At 39.0% G+C, this 17708-nt stretch overlaps 1 protein-coding gene across 9 annotated transcripts in view; it reads right to left on the reverse strand.

Moving 5' to 3' along the window:
• auts2a (activator of transcription and developmental regulator AUTS2 a) overlaps nt 1-17708 on the reverse strand; it is a 1137604-nt gene that overhangs the window by 149362 nt on the left and 970534 nt on the right. The window lies entirely within an intron of this gene.

Genomic DNA, 17708 nt, shown 5'->3' on the forward strand with positions numbered 1-17708 from the left:
TTGCAAAATTGGGAAAGAGACCTATGAGAACCATTTAGTTAGAGGGCAAGCACAAAATCAATCATCCATTCCTAACTTCCATCATTGTAGCATACATAGTTCAGAGCCATTGCCTCCCTAAACACCTTAATAATGTCTGTGTCCATGAGCAACAGCCCAAAGATCCACTTTGGATGTTGGATGCCACTTTCTTTTACCTCTATTTCTTGTAAGTGGAGATGGAGGATACAATTAAATTCTCTTCAATATTTATCAAAAAGTTTTATTTGCTCTTTCAAGTTACTTCTAGAATTGGCAATGTTTGCAATTGAGAAAAAGCTGGACTCATGAAACAAGTTATATTTATTTTTATTTCTTTATTGAGGTACAGTGCACCATAGGCCCTTCTGGCCTTTTGAGCCGCGCTGCCCAGCATTCCCTTAATTTAATCCTAGCCTAATCACAGGACAACTTACAAAGTCCAAGTAACCTACCAACAGGCACGTCTTTAGACTGGGGCAGGAAACCTGCAGTCATGGGAGAACGTACAAACTTGTTACAGGCAGTGGCAGGAATTGAACCCAGGTTGTCGGTCCTGTAAAGCATTGTGCTAACCACTACGCCATGGTGCAGCCCCTTTAGATGGCAGGTTTCAATAAATACCAATAACTGCAGCAGAAGTTGATAGTTTCCTGATTGGTCAGGGAATTAAAGGACATGGTGAGAAGGCAGGTGTATGGGGTTGAGTGGGATCTGGGATCAGCCATGATGGAGCAGACTCGATGGGCTGAATGGCCTAATTCTGCCCCTATGTGTTACAGTCTTATGGTTTATACCAACTCAAACTCTAAAAAAATCAGGGAGGCTTATTCCTTTGCAAATAATCCTTTTTCCTTCACAATATCCTTTAGTAATAATGTCCTATATCTTATTGTCTTATAGGAGATTGGGACTGAGGAGGAAACAGTATCAGCCATGATGAAATAACAGAGTAGACTCAATGGGCCAAATGGCCTAATCTACACCAATGACTTTTGGTCTTATAATAATTATCTTACATTAATATTGCAAACTTGCATGGTATTTGTGTAATGTGGTATAGAAAGCCCATTTGTCCTGCTGTTTTGGAAGAACACCTTGGTTTAGCATGTCATCGTTCTATAATTAAGTTTATTTTTAGGTTGTGGGCCAAATAGTATGTGCTTAACACTTTGGAATTGACTTAAAATTAGTGACACAAATATGAGCAATTGTTCATCATTTTGAATGAGTATCAGTGCCTTTGGATGGTACAGATTGTTTGCTCTGCCAGATTCAAGTAATAGTGAAATATAAATAGAAAAAGGAATGAGGTAAAGATTAGGGAATCATTCAAATAAATATAGCGTAAGTGTAAGAAGAAAAATAATCTACTTTTGCTCTCATATTGTCAGTTATAAAAGAGGTGTCAAATGACAGATTATTTTATCTGTGCTTCCCCCAGTCTATCCCATTCCAGGAAGGGTTGTGGATAGTGGAGCGAAGAAAAATAATCAAAAATTTGACCTCCTTACAACATAATGATGCTTGAGCATGATCCTGACTTCCAAAATCCCTAGCTTTTAATTTTATTGAAGCCAAATTTTAGAAGTGTATTTCATTGGGCAAAAGTTACCATGCTATTCACACAATATACATTATAGATCAGAGGACTAAGTTCTCTCCAAGATCTCTTACAGCAAGAATTTCTCAGTGGTGCTGTTGGTGGGTTGATCCCAGGCATGTCCAAGGGTTAGAAGTTGCCTGTAAGTGTATTCATCTGAGTCCTACTTGAATATTTCACTAGTTAGGAAGCACTCTATATGCCAGCCTAATCAAAATTCACAGTAGAAGGAAAAACAAGGCCCCATGCGACTCAGAAATGGACCATGGAATCAAATGTTAATTTTTCACCTTCGGGTCAGTCCCCTGTGTGAGATATGAATAAGTAACTGGATGCAGCAAAATTTATTTTCCACTTTATTCAGCACAATCCTCATGAAGGCATGGTTTACTTGCCAGAAAAAAATTGCATGGATCAGGACTTCCAGAGACAGCTTCATAAAAAAAAAATCCAACCAGATTGTGAGGTTTAATTATTCATGACGGTATGGAATCTAAATCAAATCTCTTCACTCATAAAATATCTTTTACCCAAGGTTGTTAGTGAAGGAAGTCAAACAGGTGTAAAAGGGACCTCACTAACTTCAGCACCAATGAGGGAGGCCTGAAGAGAACTAACACATCCGGCTGAACAGATCACCTTCTGATACAGCCTGTTGTTTCCTAACAGTCCAACATTATGCCAAGTCTGACTGTCCAACCACCCACCTATACTAAATTACACACCTTTATGGTCACAATACTGCTTCCCCACAACAAAGCAGAGAAATAACAGGTGCTCACTGACACAAAAGACTGGAATGGCTCAGGATCTAAATTATCTTTAAAAGAGAAAAGCTTTATCTTTATTATTATCTTCATCTTTAAAAGGTAATAAACCTCCCTTCTATATTGAGATCACACTTAAAAAATTAATCAAGGTATAATGTAATTTCAGACTGAAGCAAAACATCTACTGAGTTCTAACAGGTATCCAGCACATTTTCAAAGCAAATTTAGTGTATGACGAGCATTGAGGAAAAACTATTAAACCTATAAAAACATACCACCAGTGAAGTAAGATGCTCACTGGTTTCAGTGAAATTCAAAATTCAAATTCAAAGCTCAAAATAAATTTATGAGCTTAAGATTCATTTACTTGAAGGTATTTATAGGAAATCAAGTGATACAATGCAATTTTACAAAAACTTATACAGAAACAGACAAAGATTGACAAACACCATTGTGCAAAAGACAAATTGTGCAAATTGTAAAGAGACACAAGTTGTAAAAAGTTTTTGAAAGTGAATTCACCACACTGGTTCAGAAGCCCGATAATTGTAGCCTGATAAGACTTCTCTCAATTGAATCTTTGGCACATTACACTCTACCAACACAGTAACACTTCAAGAGATGCCATCTACCAAATCATCTTCTCAATCTCCTGATAAACTCATAGGATACAGGTCTTCAGAAATCTGTTTTTATGCTTAATAAGTCCCCACAGTAGTCTATATCTGTCGGGAGCTTACAATATATTTGTACCCCGAGGAAATCTGCAGATGCTGGAAATTCAAACAACAACACACACAAAATGCTGGTGGAACACAGCAGGCCAGGCAGCATCGACAGGGAGAAGCGCAGTCGACGTTTCGGGCCGAGACCCTTCATCAGGACTAACCGAAAGGAAAGATAGTAAGAGATTGGAAAGTAAAATCACCTTAAAATAGCGCTTCTCCCTATCGATGCTGCCTGGCCTGCTGTGTTCTACCAGCATTTTGTGTGTGTTGTTGTTAATATATTTGTACCATTTTATTGAAAGTTTGTTGTTAAAGTAAATGTCTAAAATTCTTTTAAAGAGGAATAAAAATTTAATTGAGATTGTAAGAAAAATAATGTAGGATTAGAGGAGTTGAAAACATCGATGAAACTAATGCTCTCTCAAATTGAGGGATAAACTTTTAATATTTTTGTACTGTGATGCCAGAAATTCAAATGGCAGACTTAATCACATTGCCAGTTAAACCTGCATGTAAAATTTTGGTGTTGGAGAACAAAAACTTCTGTTGGTTTGCCATCTTTTGATACATATTTATGCATGTTTGGGAATTTTGCTTCTTGTGTGTTCTGTGATTGAAAATTACAATTGGATAGTTCTGTAAAACTGTAGAGGTGTCTCACCACAGGTAGAAATAAAATGATATATCTCCTACTAATTAACTCTGGAATCTGATAGCTTAATTTATGTGTTTACAAATCAGCCAAATCTGAAAATTTACATAAAGTAACTGCACGTTTACTATTTTAAAAGCTAACGCTATTAGTCAGTTGACGTTCAGCAGAACCCTTGCAACTTTACCCTCACAGAACAGTACAAGACTTGTCATTCAAATAGCCGACAATATGCCTGTGTGAAAATATTATTATGTTGGTCATTCAAGCAAGGATGTTATCTGAAACAATTGTCTAATTTATTGATTATATCACAGCCTTTTCAATAGCTATAAGGGAAGGGCTTTAAATGCTGGTTTTACAGTGTCATCCATACCACAAGATTGAATAAAAAGAGCAAAACATTAAAAAATTATGATAACATTTTCTAATCATGTGGTACCTCCAGCTTATCCACAGTTAAGATATACTGAACTTTTGTCAACTGACAGAGCGGAATTCTCTCAAATTGTCAGATAATATCATTTTATATTTAACTTGAAGATAGCAGAAACTATGTCAAGGATGATTTGTTTGCGTACTATCATATGATGCAAATGTGGCCAGCTGCATCTTTTCTGTGCTTTCTTAAACAATGCGGTATTTCAATTACACATGATATACTGGAAAACTCAAGATTATATAATTTTCTTCCCTTGTTCATTAATTGTGCACAAAAAGAGTAGTAGTCTATCAGGCAAGAAATTTCTATGCAACTCTGTTTCAAATGACGGGCCCCCTTAATTTTGTAGCCATGTCCCTTGTTTGTGACTCTCTCATTAATGAAAACATATGAATACTGGATCATGTCAAGCCTCCAACTGGCAGCCATTTCAAGGGGCTGAACCCCAATAAATTAAGAGACATTACAGATATCTCAGAATGAACTCAAAACTCTCTGTTCAGTCTCTGATTCTTAAATGTTCATGATTCATCAGACACACAAGACCTACCTGTAGGAGTCAATATATTTATGTGGACCTCCAAGAGGACCACAACCTTGTCATAGGGTTTGGAGGCTTGCATACCTCAATGACCCAGAGAGCTATGTTGGTTGGTGTCAGGGCAGTATACCGTGGCTCTTGGTGGGGTCACCCATGCCAAACAGATCAAAGGGAAGAGGACAGGTTTGAGGGTCCAGCTCAGGGCTAACAACCCTGACTGGTAAAACTAAATTGTGACAGAAACAGCAACAAAGAATCCTTCTACATCGGAGTGTAACACTATTCCTGAGTCTCCACATAGAAGTTGCATGATTGACAGTAGTGAAAACTGAGAGTCCTACTGACATTGCCAGAGATGAAGGACCTTTATTGCTGCCCTAAACACCAGTGGGGTAACAGGCAGTAAGCATTTATATATAATTATTGTCTATACTTGTGTGCCAATTATGCAATTGCAAACAGACATTTCCATTTTACCTGTCTCTCACCTTACTTCTGGACATTGCAATCAACTTGACTTGTCAAAGGCTTCATGGCATCACAAAATCAAATAAGTTCCCATTTAAGAACTTCTAAATTTGTCAGAAAAGTTTGTGAAAAAATCTACATTTTCTTAGTCAATAAGGCTTTCCAACTGTATACAAATCTGCCTTTTCAGAGCAAAGGAAGGTCAATCAAAAAATCAACATCCCCTTTGTTATGAGTAAAAGTTGCCCAGAGCAAAAAAAAAGTCACCATTTCAATCTTTCAGGTAAAATATGTTCATACCTAAGATTCACGTAAGGTGATGGGTAGTTGATAATGAAAAAGAAAACCTGGCTGTAGGAAGATTTGCATCAGTTCGGAAGAAAGTTGGCAAATGGAGTTAAATCCAGAATAGTGTGCATTTGGAGAGATGCAACAAGGAAAGGGGATATACTGAAAATGGCAAAATACCAGTTGCTATGGAGGAACAAGTCAACCTGGGTGTGTTCATTTGTAGATCCTTAAAGACAAGTCATTAGAGTGGCTTAACAGAGACATGCCTGCTTTTCTTTCCTGGCCATGCAGCAGAAACAAGTACAAAGAGATTATGAGTATGAGGAGCTGTGTATAACACAAGTCACTGGTTGAGTCATGTGTACTATCTGGGTCATCATACTGCATATAGATGACATTGCATGAAAGGGTTCAGAGGAAATTTATGAAGATGTTGGAACTGGCAAATTACCAATATGAGGAAAGGATACAGTTGTTTTCTTTGGAAGAGAAGAGGGTCAAAATTAATAAAATTGAGATTAATAAAATCATAGGGGTCCTAGGTAGAGGAAAAGGGAAGGTTCTATCACGCTTTGTAGATGGGTCAAGAAACAGTGGGAAAAGATTTAATCCAGCTGGTAGATAGATTAGAGGGGAATTGAGGAAAAGTTTTGTCACACAGAGAATGGCAGGTATAGGCAAAGACAGAAATCCTCATCACATATAAAAGATGTTGGATGTCTTTTTGAAGAACTATGACCTGCAGGGTTATATACCTGAGGCTGGATTGCGAGAATAGGCTGGACAACTCTTTTTCAGCGAGGTTAGACACATGAAGCTCAAAGGCTCTAATTCTGCTCTAATTCTACAATCTTTAAGAGAGGGGACCTGGAAGATTGTAACATCGGAACAGCGAGTTACTGGTCTGCGCTCTCATTGTTGCAGGAACAGCCTCTCTCACTGGAGAGGGAGAGCCTGGCTGAGATACCAAATTGCTTGCTTGTGGACAGTAGTTTGATAGGCTCTGCATCAATGGACTCTTTGGTGCTTCTGCTGTTGCTTGCAAGATGGGGGTTGGGGTGGGGGGGGGTTCATTACTTCTGCTGGTACAGTTGGGTGGGGTGGGATTGTTCTTTTTGCTGCTACTTGTACGAAGGAATAACGGGCTTTGATGTTTTTATCATTCTATGCAGTTTTGTTTCTGTGAAGGGGACAAATTTCAGGTTGTGTACTGGATACATACTCCGATATTAAATGTATTTTGAAACTTCGAGAAAAAACCCATCAGGCAATAAATTCTGGGTAGATGAGGTGTGGTGTAATATTTTAAATAATCATACCGCTAACTTTTCCACTTCCTTTAGGAAATCAGCACAATAATTAAAATGTTACTGTAGGAAGCAGGAAACTTACAAAATAGAAAAGCTTCTGTTTAAAAAGAAATTGATTCAAAATCGTCATACAGTACTATTCTTCAGCTACAGAATCTGATGCTTGTATCTGTAATGCTGCATAATACACAACATCTGACACTTGCCCTGCTGTTGTTAGGTTTGACAGTGATGGCTTAATTTACACTTGGCTGTACCTGGATACCTTCAAGTCCAGGTATCGCGCTTTGCACTCTCAGCAAACACCAAGGTCAAACCAGGTTCTTTTTACAAGTCCAGAAAATTGTTCCTCATTCACTGTTGACTCCCACTCTGCATTGAACCTATAAAAGAAATCTGAATCTGTAAAGGGAGTAGTGCATCTCACTACTGAGGTTCCAGAACCACCAACAATCTCCCACTTGCCTTCATCTCCATGTTTCTGAATTTACATAAACATGAATAATTTAAGCTGTTACTTTAATAGGTCTTTTAAATTCACTTCCACGTGTTTTATAAATATTTTACATTATACAATTTGGAAGACAAATGGTGGTGAAAATGTTAGCTAGCCTGTCTTTCAGTGTTGAGATGTAGTCACTTTTAAGATCTTAACACCTCCTCATACTTGGCAGCTCAAAGGTCGGCAATTTCATTCTGAAAAGACACCCACAGCAAATGTCAACTGGATGCATGTCTAATCCTTGCCATCATCCTTCAGTGCAGAAGCTATTTGCTTTGGGAAATTAAGAATTTTAAAGGCAATTTCAGGCAACAGAGATGGCCTCAGTAGGTGGTTTTATCAATTGCTAATTCCCATCTTAAATTGCTGCTCATTTCCTGCCATCTTTTCAGAACTTCATAATTATTTATTATCCCTCTCTTCGATCTGGGGCATTTACCTGCTGCAATTAGCAATTGCCTTCTAGCACATAAGTGCAATTCCAATCAATTAATGTGCAAATGCCTTAACTCGTAGCCCACGGTTACACTGGTGAACTGATTAAGCCATCAAAGGTGCCAAATTCATTTTAAATCTATCTATTTTAAAATCATCCCGGGAGTGAATGTGAAACAGTTATCTAACATGCAGTGACTAACTCGCTAATTCTAATTAGTTCAATATTCATTAATAAAGCCTTCCCTATCTGACTTTATCTTTCAATGTCTAAGGGCGTCTCAGCAAATCTGATTCCATCATTTTGTTCAAACCTTACAACCTCTACCCACACCAATACTGTATGTCACAAACACCATCTGATATTCCCATCTTCTTTTACACCAGCTTTTTGAGTTTATACTTGACCTTCAATCAAGCACAAGTGTGCGTGGCACAGTAGTGTAGTAGCTAAATCAGAGCTTTACAGTACAGGTGACCCTGGTTCAATTCCAACTGCTGCCCGTAAAGAGTTTGTACAATCTTCCAGTGACTGCATGGGTTTCCTCTGAGTGCTCCATACTGGTTGATGGGTTAATTGGCCATTGTAAATTGTCCTATGATTAAGCTAGGATTAAATTGTGCATGGCTCAAAGGGCTGGAAGGGTCTACTCCGCACTGCACCTCAATCAATAAATAAATGTTTTCCTTTCAGACGGTTCATCTTTTAATGGGATGACAGAAGGAATGCAGTTTGTTCAGGCAGTGTCCTGGAGATCTATACCTGAATTGAAGAGTATTAATTCTGGAAGACACAAGGATTGCATGGTTCAATCATAAGTTTACCAGTTACCTGCTCCTGGAGTCACAAATGTGGAAACAAACTATCACAGCCCTTTGATATTTCTGATTTTAATTTTGTTGAGATTGATGCAGAAACGCACACAAAATGTTGGAGAAACTCAGCAAGTCAGTTAGCCTCCATGGAGGAGAATAAACATTTCTGTCCAAGACCCTTCATCAGCCTTGGTTAAGGGTCTCGGCCTGAAACACTGACTGTTCATTCTCTTCCATGGATGCTAACTGACTTGCTCAGTTCCTCCAAAATTTTGTATGCATTTCCTCAAAACTACAATTTTGTTCCAGTGGTGAATAGATATCATCTGACCCCCAATCAGTCTGAGGGGACCTTCTGTAAAAGCCGATGTGGAGATTTCACTGTGGCCTGCTGCATGGTTCAGCAAATTGACAACAATACTCGGTGAAGATGAAGAGTGCCTCAAGGACCAAACACCTGAGAAGCAAGAGGAGCTGAGAATGAAGAAGACTACTTGAGAAGGTAGGGGAAAATCTGAGCACTATCCAGTGCACCTTCAAGTGGAATGGAGGAGAGTGAAAATGACTATATGGGAAAGAAGTGTTTCCAAGACACCCTTGTCATAATCAACCCGACAAATTATAGTTTCCAATGCAGAAGAAGTGCCCTTCTCTAAAGTTCAATCATTAACCAACACAGCTCACCAGTAATCAAGCAAGAGGATCCAGCTGACATGTAATAACCCTCACACTCTTCCTTGATCAATGAATCTCACTACTAAAGTGACTTCCGAGAAGCAGTTTCAGATGTATGCAGTTCACCCTGACAGTGTGCAAGTTACTTTAGGATGCATGAGGAAGTGGGGCCAAATCGTTTGATATGACCTCTATTAACCCCTAGTAGGTTTCCTTTTACCTGGGGTGCCCCCTTTCATCAGGTTTAGGGATGCTCACCCTCTCTCTTCTATTGTATCAGAAGTTGTGTTGCCACTGCCTGCCACTAGCGACATATCCTTGTCAATTTGGCAACAAAACACAATCCTGTCAGAAGATGTGCTGATCTCTTTTAAATGCATAATCCTGGCTGAAAAATACCCTTACATTTTTTTCTAGGAGTTTGCCAATTTTGCAATGTTCTTTACAGGGGATCTATTCCAGTTTCTAGGTAGGCATGTTTATTGGCAGAACCACATAACCAATAAACTAGAAGTTGAGGGACAGCATAAAATCCAAAGTAAACAGTACACTGTTTATTGAAGTTAATTTGATCAGTCAACAAAAAAAATTCAACTGGTTAGAACAACACACACAAACTGCTGGTGGAACGCAGCAGGCCAGGCAGCACCTATAGGAAGAAGCGCAGTCGACGTTTCAGGCCGAGACCCTTTGTCAAGATTGATGAAGGGTCTCGACCCGAAACGTTGCCCTCTTCTCCCTACAGATGCTACCTGGCCTGCTGCATTCCATCAGCATTTTGTGTGTGTTGCTTAAATTTTCAGTATCTGCAGATCTCCTCGTGTCTACTGGATAGAAAGTATTTATAGAAAATAAACAGATGCATCACTAATTATGTTTCTATCTCCAGAGATGCAGCCTCCCAGCTGAGTACAGTGGACTCTGATTAATTGGACTATCGAAATCATGGCAGCCGCTTATTTGGGACAACTCCTAAAATAACAAAAACTAATCAAGAAAATAACCTGGATTCCCTTTGTTTATTTGGGATGCTGTTTAATTGGGACAGGAAACTGTTTCTAACTATCATCAGTCACATGCACTTGCGTGGCTGTTAGACATTGCATGGCACTTAGAGCAAACAGATCTTAAACAGCGTTAGTTGCGTGTGTTTGTGTTCAAAAAGCAGCTATTTTTGTCACTGATATTTAGTGAAAAATAAGCAGTAAGACCATCCAGAATTCTTTTGCTCACTGCAGCTTCAAGTATTCAGGGTTTGAGATGCGAGACACAGCTGGGAGTGAAAACGAAACAATTTCACTACATCAGCAAGTTAAGAACTCAAGAATTTGAAGGCATTGATAACCATCTTGAACGTTACAATGAAAACAAAAATTTGGGGGACGCACTCATTGAAAATATTGTATGAAGTCAGTTCATTATCTACACTAGATGTATGCACTGGTTTTCTTCATTTACAGCCAATCAAAGGAACACGCAGAATACACTGGATGAATTCCTCCATCGATAACTATTATGAACTAAGAGAAAGTTTTATGGTACTCTAGTAGTATTGGTAGTTTTCTAATATGTTCTGTATTTCATTAAAATACACCTGTGTACATACATTTACTGATGCCTCTGGACACATCATCAGTGATGTTCCTGGAATCATCGGGTGTTTTGGGTCTTTCAACATCACACACCCTTCTCCAGGTGACCCAGCCGGGGCTGATCAGACCCCAGCTTGTGTCCAGATGGCTCCATGGCTCCCCTCTTTTGAGCCACAGCCATCCTGAGGTCCTCTCTGCTGCATCAGTGGTATTGCGGATGGCTCTCCTCTTCCTCTCTCCCTCGATGCCTAAATTGCTGTAGGCTCTGGCTAAGGAACGGGCTGCGAATCCCCTACAACCGACTTCCACTGGGAGACACCTCACTCTCCATCCAGCCTGCTGGCAGTTGCTGACCAGTCCTGTATACTTAGAGAGCTTCCTTTCAAAGGCCTCTTCCAAGCGATCTTCCCATAATTTTTAATCAGTTAAAATTAGTTTGTCTTTTTTATACCTTTTAACTATTTCCACGAAACTTTAGCTTATTGGGAAGCTGCTTAAATGGACAAAAAAGTACAAGTCCCAGCGTGTCCTAATTAACTGGAATCCACTGTATTTCCTCCTCTGTGTTTTGCTTCCATTTTTTGGGAAATGTCTTTGCTTTCGATTATTATCCAAATTTACTAATTAAAGAGTGGAGGAAACAAGCTAGGATTTTTTTTAAGATTGGCTCTATTTGGCACATGAACATTGAAGCATCGAAGCATACAGTGAAATGCATGTTTTGCAACAGCGACTAAAACAATCCGAGAACTGTGCTGAGGGCATCCCGCAAGTGTCACCAAACTTCTAGTGCCAACAATTTACTAACCCTCACTGTAGACCTTTAGAATGGGGAAAGAAACCGGAGCAGCCAGAGGAAACACAGGTAAAACATACAAGCTCCTCACAGACAGCATTTGGAATCATACTGAGCCTGATCAGTTATCACTGGCGCCGGAAAGCAATTATGCTAACCACTATGCTACAACCAATCCACGTAAAATCTGAGCAATTTCTCCAGAATAAAAATGCACATGGGAGAATAAGTACAAATAAATTCTGCACCTAAAATCAATTTAGTGACCTACAGCTGTGTGCACACCAACTTTGATTTATAACAAACTCACTCTCTCCTTTCTGCTCTGGCTGTCAGTAATGCAGTTCCTTGCGTTTGACTTGAAACTTTGGTCTCCTTGCTCGCACAAGGCATCGTTTTTAAATGATTAGATTTGCCTTAATGAACAGAGTGAGATAACTGTTTGCTTTACAACCACAGGTTAGCTTTCATCCACTTACAGCTAAACTGCAGTATGACAGTGAAAGAGGAGTAAACCTTGCGCAGCACAACTGTTCACTGTTTCTAGATTGCACGAAGAACATTTCTGTTGTAAATTGGGCATTCAGTCTCAAAGATGGCAACCGGGATCATTTAAATTAGTGCCACCTTCAGATTGGAAATTTTTAAACTCCCACTGGCAAATCACGCCAAATCAAACATCATGCTGAGGAAACAGCTCTGTCTTAGATGAGAGTACTTTGTAATTTGCTTTTATATTGAATTAGATGTGTTTGATCAAACAAAATGAGTAATTCTTGCCAGTCTTCATTATTGTTTGTTTTGCACATATTAAATGCTAGTGAAAAATATAACTACACATCTGACCTTACCTTAAATATCAAAATAGTCTATGCTTTAGAAGATAGAGCAATGAGCTGGGAGACTGATGTTTTTCAGATGTAATTACAATGGCAGAACAGTAAATAAGCAAATGGTGATTTCAAGTTATAAAAAACATAAATAGGACTTGAGGCAATGATAAGATCACTTGAGGCTGATGGTGGGTATTAGCCACACTTAGACAAGATTGTTATCAGTGGGTTAATGTCTTTACAGTGAAAAGCAAGACTTTGAACAGCATGTTATCAGGCTATCTGACAGACAGATAGGCCCCCACTCTTCCTTCACTCAAGCACCATTTCCTGGATAATGAAATGACAAACACTAAAGGGACAACAGATTTCATGAAAGGGTTCAGAATCAAGAGCCAACTTTTTACATCAAGCACTTAAAACCAATTTAGCTATGGTAAACCAGCAAAGCTTTGTAAACAGCAAGCTTTATTGAATTCAGCAGACTGTATTGTTACCCAGATTAGCTACCTCCATTTCTTCAAGATGAGAGAATGGTTCTCTTGAAAGGGGAGATCTCTCCTAAACAACTGATAAGAAATTTATCAATATTATGTCTACTTAGTACTTCCATGAAAAGCTTTTCGTGTTCTTGAAAAGTTATATCAGCCCGGACTGCTTCATTGATTGGGAACAAATTAATCTGCTCAACGTTCTTCCACAATTTAAACATTTTTGCAAAACCTTTGCTGAAGGATATGTTCACTTTAATAGAAATTTCACAATAAGCAAAATCAGGGTCAGGACACAATGGAATAACTTTAAAATCACACTGCTCATGTGAAGATTCTGCTCATTGCCAAAACTTCATACACCGCAACTCTGATGGCTGAAAATGAGGATATGAGTCTGGCCAATCCTTATTCCTTCAGCATGAGTAAACAAGCAAAATATCCCATTGTCGTTAACAGGGATTTGCAGCACAATTGGCAATTGCACTTGTTACTCCAACACTGACCACAGTTTAAAAGTATACCATTAGCTTCAGTCTGCTTCAACATGATCTGAGATGGTGCAAACTACTATTATGAATCCATAGCTTTTTTTATATAGACGCTTCCCAAATGGGCTTTGGGAATCTGATGAACCGGTTCCACAATTCAAGTGTTACGCACTGCCTTTGTGATTGATGTCTCCATTAGCAGAGTGGACCTTTAATCCACTGGGCTGGACACAGAGGGACAATTACAATGCAGTTGACTCAGGTGGTGAGGTGTTAGCAGCCACTGGGCCTTGGAGCCAGGGATTTCTGACATGGGTTTTGAGGGAAGGGAAATCTTGGGGGAAGATCTTTGCCTTGTGTAAAGCTGGGACTGGATTTATGACATTCAGAATAATTTTAAAAGCTCAAAATTAAAAGCATTAATAAAAATATTTTAGTTTTTTTAAAGTAATTAAAATAGTAAATCACACACATTTAGGAATATTAAACTATAGTAATTAACAATAACTGTAGGTTTAGAAGTCCCAGTGAAATAAAGGGAGTTCCAGATTCTACACTAGGTCTGACCTGATGTGGGTTGTGATGGGTAACTTCCCAACAGAAATGCTGGGGATTCTAAATGAGATTAAACTCCACCACAGGTTTCCAGATGCAGCTCAACAATGTGTCAGCATGACAGCCTGACACCCGCTACCTCCAGTAAGCTTTAGACTCCTAAAATTCCATGAGGTAGAAGAAGAAGATTGAGACCTATTAAAATTTTGAGAATTGGTGGTTCCTATCAGAACTGTCAACTCCATTCAGCAAGATTTACCAACTGCATTAATGGCTGGACCAATTTAACATCACTTTAATTCACAAGTGGAAAAATTGAAGAAGTTGATGTCAATATTCTCCAGCCACAAACTTGTAAGTTTTTTATTGTGCTTAAATAAGTAAGTTGCCCTGAAGTGCTTTGCGGGAGCCCTATTTGACAGAATTTGACATTGTGCCACAAGATGAAACAGTAGCCAAAAGCTACTGAAAAAGAAGTTGATCACGCAGCATGAGAGCAGAGTGGTTAGCACAACACTTTAAAGTGGAGGTAGCCCAGGTTCAATTCCCGCCACTGCTTGTAAGGAGTCTCTACAGTCTCCATGTGACCTCCCACAGTCCAAAGACGTACCAATTTGTAGTGTAATTGGTCATTGTAAATTGTCCCGTGATTAGGTTGGGGTTAAACTGATGGGCAGTGTGGTTTCTGCATGATATAAAAAAATGAGCAACAAAGAGAGGGTATGAATAGAGTGATCTAGGGAGGGAATTAAAGAGTTTTAAGACAACTGAAGGCTGAATACTATGGCTGACAAGAGCCCAATGCAGACATTTCAGATGGCTGCAGATTAGGTTGGAGGGGAAATAATAAAGTGGTTTGGTCCGCAAAGATTGGGATGAAACTGTTGAAGTAGTAACGACCTATAAAAATAGATAGCCAAGGAGCAATGATCTGTGTGTGGATTATTGAAGACATTCTTTATGGAAAGAATGTTGCTATTTTATAATTTATCTTATCCACTTTATACATTATTTTATTACAATAAAGAAAAATTAAGTTTTCATCTACAAGATTAGATCTTACATTATAAAATAAAGTTGATGTCACTCGTGTATATTATAGATCTCTCAGGAACTATCTGTTTCAAATGAAAAGCAATTCAGATTAAATTATCACCATTCAGAGATTTAAATGTGAAGAGTTTATTTCCACAACCAATCTTGGTTTAGCCTCCCAAACTACATCAGGTTGTGCTGCATTGTCTCAACAGAGGCAGCCAACAACTAGGCATAATTCTAAAGAAATGTTTCCCAAGGAAGTAATTAGTTTTCATTTAGTATGATGACAAATTGATCCAGCGTGAATCACACCTACCTAGGAATCTAAAGTGTTGTGCCTGCAGCCCCTGTTGCCAAGTCACAGGTGTAAAGTTGTATTTATTCAGTGGAAACACAATCCCCTGATCTCAACCCTCACCCCATCAGTGTTGGGTGTGAAGTGGAGCTGGAGAGGGAGAAGAGGAGGATAAAAGGCATAGTTCATTATCACCTCACTTGAAGTGTGAAAAAAGTGTGAAGAGGGTAGTTGTGGGAACGCTTGTGCTGGTGGCAACCTGCAAGTCATTTGAAAGCGAATGAATGGAACTGCAGAACAGGACGGTCAAGTTAGAGATTTACATGGATCTGGAACAGCACCAAACATACAGAAAAGGTGTAATGTTGTCATGATGGCTTTGGCAGCTATCATATGATACAAACATTAGTAGGAACGGTAGTTAACTAACTAGATACCAATAAAACACAAAGTGAATCTCATATTTTAGATATGTAAAATTTCATTTCTTTTAAATTAATAGATTATTACTTGAAACAGTCCCTTTTGGCAGGAAGGCTGATAATGATGGAAAATAGATTTATGTCAATTGTCAAAAAAAAAATAACCAGAGGGATGAGAAGTTAGTTATAGCCTGGAATGCCGACCAAAGGTGGTCGGAAAAGATAAGTTTTCAAAGGGGATTTGGAGTAATTGCAATGATTTAGGCAAAGAGAGGGAGTGTGTATAATTGTGAATGGTAGCCATTTCCAACAAAAAGTGCTTCCCAAGTGGGAAATCCTTAAAATTACTCTTTTACAAATACCAGGATCTATCCTGGGCCAAACACATTGATGGGATCACGAAGAAAGCATACCAGTGGCTAAGGGGGATATTAGAGGAAGGTTTTTTACTCAGAGAGTGGTAGGTGCGTGGAATGCACTGCCTGAGTCAGTGGTGGAGGCAGATACATTAGTGAAATTTAAGAGACTACTAGACAGGTATATGGAAGAATTTAAGGTGGGGGATTATATGGGAGGCAGGGTTCAAGGGTCAGCACAACATTGTGGGCTGAAGGGCCTGTACTGTGTTGTACTATTCTATGTTCTATATAGCCATGCTTCAAGAGGAGCTTGAGGAGATTTGGTGTCTCACCAAAAAGCATTCTGACTGGTTGCATCACCGCCTAGCAAGGAGACTCCAATGTGCAGGACAGAAAATGGCTGCAGAGTGTTATACACTCAGACAGTTGGGACAACCCTCCCCACCATCAAGGTAATCTTCAAAAGGCAGTGCCTCTAGAAGCCATCATTAAGGACCCTCATCATCTAGGACCTACTCTCTTTTCATTACTACCAGGAGGTAAAAGACCCTGCAGCCCCACACAGAATGTTTCAGGAACAGCTTCTGCCATCAGATTTCTGAATGGTCCATGAACCCATAAACCCTGCTATTCCTCTTTGACGTACTATTTTTGTAACGTATCGTAACTTTTCTATCTTGCACTCTACTACTGCTACACAGTAACCAATTTCACGACATGTCAGTGATAATAAATCTAATTCTGATTTGGTCCCACACGATTTGATCTCTAAATTTGTGGGAGACAGCTCTTTCAAGATGAGGAGGCTGGGACAATGTAAGGTCTACACTGACCTACTTGTAGGAATAGGTGGTAACAAGTAGGTTCTATTAAATATATTTCTTGTTCAAGCCTTTCGAATGGCATTGTATAACATAGACTTTGGTTCTTCTTAGAATTATTCAGAATGACTATCTAATTTAGCAGGCCTTAAGTAGAAAATATATGCTGGTCTGGAATAGCTGAGATGAATTACCAGACCTAGTAATGCATATTCCATGTAAATGCACTGTTACAAGACAAAATGCAGGAGGAACTAAGCTGGTCAGGAAGTATCTATGGATGGAAATAGTCAACTTTTGGGCGGAGACCTTTCATCAGGACTCTCTTGTGTCACAAGAAAGTGGATGGATGGTCATGACATGCTACTAAATTAATCAATATAAATTTAGCAAGTAGCACATAAATGATTTCCCTCCATTCCTCAAAACAACCACTTCGTAAATAAATGTTCTAGTGGTCCAATGGTTGGCATTGGAGCAAATTACAAACTTGAAACATGTCATGGATTCGCAGTCCATTATGGAAGCCATCCAGTGTTATTATCCAGGTAAATCTCTTACATATTCCTCAATACATACGAGCAACTTCATAAATTACTTTGAAATTAACCTTAGCTTTGCTATGCAAGTTTGAAGATATTTTCTAGTGTACATCAAGCTATGAACACCACCATACCCTAAACAAGCTCCAAAACCTGGGCCACTGTACCTCCTTCTTCAATTGGATCCTTGACTGCCTCATCGGGACACCACAGTCAGAGTGG

The sequence above is a fragment of the Hypanus sabinus genome, chromosome 6, assembly GCF_030144855.1.
Source record: "Hypanus sabinus isolate sHypSab1 chromosome 6, sHypSab1.hap1, whole genome shotgun sequence".
NCBI classification, from domain to species: Eukaryota; Metazoa; Chordata; class Chondrichthyes; order Myliobatiformes; family Dasyatidae; genus Hypanus; species Hypanus sabinus.